This window comes from Carassius carassius, chromosome 25 (genome assembly GCF_963082965.1).
Source record: "Carassius carassius chromosome 25, fCarCar2.1, whole genome shotgun sequence".
Taxonomy (NCBI): domain Eukaryota; kingdom Metazoa; phylum Chordata; class Actinopteri; order Cypriniformes; family Cyprinidae; genus Carassius; species Carassius carassius.
Genome location: NC_081779.1, coordinates 30,503,164 through 30,510,663, shown reverse-complemented (window position 1 = coordinate 30,510,663; position 7,500 = coordinate 30,503,164). Strand labels below are relative to the sequence as shown.

Here is a 7,500-nt window from a genome sequence, read left to right as displayed (position 1 = left end):
TAAGTAGGAAAGAAAACCCAAAAGCTTAAAGCACCTGGTATTCCCAGGCGGTCTCTCATCTAAGTACTAACCAGACCTAAACCTGCTAAGATTCAGAGATCGGGCATTGACAATTTTTTCTTTTTTTTTTTTTTTTGCAAGATTATTATATACTTAGTGAAAAATTTCCAAAAAGCTTAAAGCACCTGGTATTCCCAGGCGGTCTCTCATCCAAGTACTAACCAGACCTAAACCTGCTAAGATTCAGAGATCGGGCATTGACTCTTTTTTTTTTTTTTTTTGCAAGATTATTATATACTTAGTGAAAAATTTCCAAAAAGCTTAAAGCACCTTGCTATTCCAAGGCAGTCTCCCATCCAAGTACTAACCAGGCCCAAACCTGCTAATATTCAGAGATCGGGCAATGACACTATTTTTTTTTTTTGGCAAGATTATTATATAATTACTGAAAAATTTCCAAATAGCTTAAAGCACCTGGTATTCCCAGGCGGTCTCTCATCCAAGTACTAACCAGACCTAAACCTGCTAAGATTCAGAGATCGGGCATTGACTCTTTTTTTTTTTTTTTTTTTGCAAGATTATTTTATACTTACTGAAAAATTTCCAAAAAGCTTAAAGCACCTTGCTATACCAAGGCGGTCTCCCATCCAAGTACTAACCAGGCCCAAACCAACTAATATTCAGAGATCGGGCAATGACACTATTTTTTTTTGGCAAGATTATTATATAATTACTGAAAAATTTCCAAAAAGCTTAAAGCACCTGGTATTCCCAGGCGGTCTCTCATCCAAGTACTAACCAGACCTAAACCTGCTAAGATTCAGAGATCGGGCATTGACTCTTTTTTTTTTTTTTTTTTTTTTTTTGCAAGATTATTATATACTTAGTGAAAAATTTCCAAAAAGCTTACAGCACCTGGTACTCCCAGAAAGTCTCCCATCCAAGTACTAACCAGGCCCAAGCCTGCTTAGCTTCCGAGATCAGACGAGATCAGGTATAGCCAGGTTGGTATGGCCATAAGCGAAGGTTGCTGCAAAGAGAGGGCTATTTAAAGATCAGCCATTCTAATCGCCAGTACATTGTATAAGTAGGGAAGAAAACCCAAAAGCTTACAGCACCTAGTATTCCCAGGCGGTCTACCATCCAAGTACTAACCAGGCCCAAACCTGCTTAGCTTTCGAGATCAGACGAGATCGGGCATAGCCAGGTTGGTATGGCCGTAAGCGAAGGTTGCTGCAAAGAGAGGGCTATTTAAAGATCAGTCATCCTAATGTCCAGTACATTATATAAGTAGGAAAGAAAACCCAAAAGCTTAAAGCACCTGGTATTCCCAGGCGGTCTCTCATCTAAGTACTAACCAGACCTAAACCTGCTAAGATTCAGAGATCGGGCATTGACAATTTTTTTTTTTTGCAAGATTATTATATACTTAGTGAAAAATTTCCAAAAAGCTTAAAGCACCTTGCTATTCCAAGGCGGTCTCCCATCCAAGTACTAACCAGGCCTAAACCTGCTAATATTCAGAGATCGGACAATGACACTATTTTTTTTTTTGGCAAGATTATTATATAATTACTGAAAAATTTCCAAAAAGCTTAAAGCACCTGGTATTCCCAGGCGGTCTCTCATCCAAGTACTAACCAGACCTAAACCTGCTAAGATTCAGAGATCTGGCATTGACTCTTTTTTTTTTTTTTTTTGCAAGATTATTATATACTTAGTGAAAAATTTCCAAAAAGCTTACAGCACCTGGTACTCCCAGGCGGTCTCCCATCCAAGTACTAACCATGCCCAAGCCTGCTTAGCTTCCGAGATAAGACAAGATCAGGCATAGCCTTTTTTTTTTTTTTTTTTTTTTTTTTTTTTTTACATTGCCTTTACACATCCCTACATTACACATCTTTCCTTTACATAGATAATTTAAAAATCTCCTTCACTTCCTGGCAGCTTCCACATTAAATCATTTAAAACACAATAAACTTTTGGGGTAAAAACATCATAAAAAGAGTCTAACATATTTACACCTTTAAAGTACACATACAGTCTTTCAGTATATAATTCTGTTTTTCTTTTAAACATCCTCCAAACATCCAACACAATTTTTTCCTTTTTAGCCACAGTTCTTCTGTCCCATATTGCACTTTTCATTAGCATTACACACAGATTAATGAAACTTTTGTTTTGAAACTTTTTTTCCCAACCAAACATCACAACTCTGTTCCATTCCATTACATTTTCATCCCACTCCTCAGTCACATCTTTAATTAAACATTTACATTTCCTTAAAAAGTCCTCTAGCTCTCTACAATGTAAAAAACATATGTAAAATCCCCTCTTCCTCTTCCTGGCACACTTTACACAGAGCATTTTCTTCCATTCCTATTTTATTTAAAATAACATCAGTAAAAACCACTTTATGCCTTATAAAATACTCCAAACATTCCAATTTTGTTTCCACACATTTCCCCGTCATGTTTCTCCATATACACTCTTTTTTTAAATCTTTGAATTTCTGCACCCAGTAACCATTTGCAATCGGCTCTTTAAAAACATCATCTCTAAAAGCACAATAAATCATTTTCACAGTACATTCCTTAAAATCATACAGTTTTCCCCCTAATTTCACATGAATACATTTCTCTTTTGGCTCTCCTTCCATACTTTCTATTCTTTTTATCCACTCTTTAGGTATTGCATTTTTAATGATTTCATATTTATTTTTTATTACTTGTTCACTGTAATCCTCTTTTGCCTCCTCCATTGCATCTACAATAAATTGTGTTGGTAAAAACCCTTCTTTAAATTCATACAAAACATCTCTCACTCTTGTTATCCCCACTTCCATCCATTTCTTTAAAAAAATTCCTTTGTCTTGTTTTAAAATGTTTTGGTTTAAAAACAGAGGTTGATTTAAAATGTTTTCTCTCCCATGTGGATCATACTCAAGTCTATCTAAAAATTTTCCCCAGGCACTAAACATTTCCCTATAAAACTCTGGTAAGCACTCTGTCATCCAATTCTTTGTTTTCATCCATAAAATCCCATCCCCCATGTTAAAATCCCCACATTTGTTTAAAAAATATTCCATTGTTTTTTTCCATGCAGTTTTGTGACCATCATCTAGATATTTTTTTACTATTTTAATTCTTAAGCTATTTTTTCTCTGTTCAACATCAATTAATCCCATCCCTCCTTTCCCTATTTCTCCTATTAATGTACTATATGCAATTCTTGACGGTTTACTATTCCATAAAAAATCTAAAAAACATTTTTTCAACCTTGTCTCCACCCACATTGGCATAGCAGTCACATATAAAACATACCACAACTTTGACACCATTAACACATTTAAAATTAAAACCTTCCCTTTTAAACTTAATGTCCTCAATTTCCAAAAATTTAACCTTCTTTCAATACCTCCTACTATTTCTTCCCACATTTTTTCTTTAACATTCCTTTCTTCTTTTCCCATTAGAACACCTAAAATCCTTATTTCTTTTGTTTCTTTAAAATGAAAATACTCTGTTAAAACAGTCACTCCTCCAAATCTCATATATATAGTTTTTTCTTCATTTATCTTACCTCCTGATCCCCTACAAAACATCTGTACTACTTCCATTACTTTATTAACACTCTCTATATCTTTAACTATTATTGTCGTATCATCTGCATATTGAAATATTTTTTCATTTCCCCCACTTCCTTCAATGTTTATCCCTCTTATGTCTTCGTCTATTTTAATAGCTAATCCCAATGGTTCTGCAACTAAAGAATATAAAAGCGCTGATAATGGACATCCTTGTCTTATTGATCTAGTAATTTTAAAACATTCAGTTAAAAAACCATTACACTGTATTCTTGTTATTGCTCCCCTATATAAAATTGTAATCCACTTGATAAAATTTTCCCCAAACCCATACCTTCTTAAAATTCCAAATAAATATTCATGCTCCACTCTATCAAAAGCCTTTTCGAAATCCAAACTAATAACATATCCTTTTTTGTTTTTTTCTTTCATATATCTTATTCTATCTATTATACTTAAAGTTGTGTCCGCTATATCTTTCCCTTTAACTCCATACACTTGATTTGTTTCAATTATGGTTGGCATTACCTCTTTCAATCTGTTGGCTAAAACTTTTGTTAAAATTTTCAGATCTGTATTCAACATTGTAATTGGTCTATAATTTTTTAAGTCTACTTTATCTCCTTTTCTTTTATATATCAACTTTAATAATCCCATCCCCATTCTCTGATTCATTTCTTCTTTTTTAAAGATCTCTTCATATACTTCTTTTAAAATACTGGTTAAAAAATCTTTAAAAACAATATAAAATTCACTCCCCAAACCATCTATACCTGGACTTTTATTTTTGTTTAATTCACTTATTGCTCTTTTTATCTCTTCTTCTCTTATCTCTTCATCACACTCTTTTTTGTCTACTTCTCCTACTGTTGTTTTTATTTGCTTAAGTAACTCCAATTTCTCTTCTTCCTTCAACCCCTCAGTACTAAACAGGTTCTCATAATATGCTTTTACTTCTTTTAATATTTCCTCATTTGTTTCCACCACTACACCATTTTTTCCTCTTATTTCTTTAATCATTCCAGCTTTCCCTCGTATTTTTTCTAGATCAAAGAAAAATTTTGTACATTTTTCTCCCTCCACAGTATATTTAGCTTTACTTCTTAGTCTTGCTCCTTCATATTTTTTCTCTTCCATTTCTTTCAATATTCCCTCCAATTCTTTTATTTTTTGTATATCTTTCCCATTCTCATTTAATTCCTTTTCCAATTTTTCTCTTATTTCTCTCTCCTTCTTCCTCTTACATATCTGTATTAATTTGCAATACTTTATTGTGAATTTTTTAACTAAATATTTAACATTTTCCCACCATATCCGTTTATCTTCACTGTACATTTCATTCTCCTTTTCTTTTTCAATAATTTCTTTAATACTTAAAACATACTCCTCATTCTTCAAAACCTCTACATTTAACACCCATACACCCGGCCCTCTTTTCACTGAACTCCAGTCTACTTGCAAAAAAATTGGTTTATGGTCACTTAAGCTTGATTCTTCATATTTAATGTTACCGATATATCCTTCAATGTTCCTTGTACACAAAATAAAATCAATCCTTGTCTTACACATAAAATTCCCTACTAATTGCCTCCTTGAATATTCTTTCTTTTTTTCATTTCTTTCTCTCCATACATCAATCATATTATTTTCTTCCATTAATAGTTTCAGTTCTTTTCTTCCTTTATCATTTTTAAAAACCATTCCCTCACCCATTTCTAATTTACTGAAAACGGTATTAAAATCACCCATCATAATAACTTCTTTATGCTTTTTTAAAAAATCTCTTAATACATTAAAATATTCCTTCTTTTCATTCTCTACAGTCGGTGCATGAATATTAACTACAATAACTTTTTTCTCCTCATACTCCATTTCAACCGCAATACATTTCCCATCTACGTCATTATATATTGTTTTACATGATACCCCACAGTTTTCTTTTATTAAAATCGCAACTCCTCTTCCAAGCCTCCCATCACCATTGTTATATAAAATCTCTCCGCTCCACCTTTTCCTTATTTCAGTCATGTACTCTTCCCTCCAGTTAGTTTCTTGTAATAAAATCACATCCTCTCCTTTACACATTTCTTTCACCTTTTCAAATTTACCCATGTCCATCAATCCCCTTGCATTAAAAGTAACACAACTTAAAACCATTAAAATAAATAAAAATAAATACATAAAAACCATTATTTTCCATCTTCTCCCTCCAGCCCTCTTAACACTTCATATCTGTTTACACTTTTTACTCGGCCCCTTGTCATTAACTTTTTTCTTGCATTTTCCACATTTGGTTTTACCTTTAATGTTCTTCTTCTACTTTGTCCTCTCTCCCCTCTGTCTTTTCCCATGTTGTCCATCCTTGTTTCTTCTTCACTGTCCATTTCTTTGTTTTGATCATACATTCCCTGTTCATCCCTCTCCACATTATCCAAAAGATTTTTAAAACTGTCAGATATTTCCATTTCTGTCCATTGGGTATTCTGTTCTGCTGTTTGTTCCTCATCCATATCATTCTTTTTTCCTTCTTCTTCTTCCTCTTGGTTTCCTGTTCCTCCTTCTGTTTCCTTTTGTGATAATCCTTCATCCCCTTGTCCTTCATCAATATCTCCTTCCTCTTCAGTGTTTCCTTCATGCACCTGTCCGTCCACCCGATGCTCCAGACCTCCTTCCTCTCCCTCCATCCAACACTCACACTTGTTTAAAATCTTTTGACACTCCGGGCATCTGACCGCATTGCAATCCCTTGCGAAATGTCCCCTTTCCTCGCACTTGTGACACTTAAATTCAGGGCATTCTTTGAGCAGATGATCCGGGCTCATGCACAGCTTACAGGTCTTCACCTGGTGGCTGTGCATCACCCTAAAGTACTGCGGCCCTTCTGCTGTTTCCAGCTTTGTGCTGTAGGGCAATGATGCCACCTCCTTGGGGAATCTCACTTTTAAAAACCTTGTTCCATCCTCTATTTCAGTGCCCGGGTAGCATCTTCTTTTTAATTTTGAAATGGGATTAACTCCCCATCCCTCCAATTTTCTAAAAATGTCTTTATCATCAAGGTAGACGGGCAGGTGCATGAAGGAAACAACATAATCTCTATTTTGCAGTTTCTTTATCTCACAGTTAACTCCTTTAATTAACAATCCCTCAGTCAGTTCATCACATGTTTCTTCTTTCTCCATTGTCAGTTCATATTCCTTTCCTTGTCTTGGCCTTAGTGCTAAAATTTTACCATATCCACATTTTTCCGTCACCGCTTTAATAATATCCACAGCTCTCACCTCATTTACGTTCTCGACATTCACAATCACAGTTGCCTCCTTTAAGTATTTCCTTTCACCAATTTTATCTCTTGCATCTTGTTTTTTACCGTGTCCTGCTCGTTGTCGATACTCCACTCCAGGATCATTTGCCATGCGTGTCTCTCCAGCCAGTCCAGGGTCATTTGCCATACGTGTCTCTCCAAGCAGTCCAGTGTCGTTTGCCATACGTGTCTCTCCAGCCAGTCCAGTTTCGTTTGCCATACGTGTCTCTCCAGCCATTCCAGTGTCGTTTGCCATGCGTGTCTCTCCAGCCAGTCCAGTGTCGTTTGCCAATAATCCGTCCATTGTACAAAAATCAAACAAAAAATTAACCACCCTCCAGCCAGCAAGATGCTGCTGTTAGGTGGTTTAAAACAGAAAAAACACAAAAAATAAACTAAAGTCCAAAAACAACTCACAAAACAAACACTGACAGAAAAATCAAAATGGAGGAGAGCCTTCCTCTCCCAACTGCAGCCAACACTTCCTGTAGCTCTCTAGCGCCCTCAGGTTGGTATGGCCGTAAGCGAAGGTTGCTGCAAAGAGAGGGCTATTTAAAGATCAGTCATTCTAATGTCCAGTACATTATATAAGTAGGAAAGAAAACCCAAAAGC

The 7,500-nt window shown here is 35.2% G+C and overlaps 1 long non-coding RNA gene and 2 other non-coding genes across 3 annotated transcripts in view; all 3 read right to left on the bottom strand.

Moving 5' to 3' along the window:
- Positions 1–7,500, bottom strand: part of LOC132104553 (uncharacterized) — a 343,753-nt gene that overhangs the window by 90,925 nt on the left and 245,328 nt on the right. The gene's annotated exons all lie outside the window — the stretch shown is intronic.
- LOC132105117 (5S ribosomal RNA) lies at positions 904–1,022 on the bottom strand. Its single transcript, XR_009423826.1, has one exon. It is a non-coding gene; the product is annotated as a 5S ribosomal RNA (ribosomal RNA).
- Positions 1,107–1,225, bottom strand: LOC132105048 (5S ribosomal RNA). The gene has a single exon (XR_009423760.1). It is a non-coding gene; the product is annotated as a 5S ribosomal RNA (ribosomal RNA).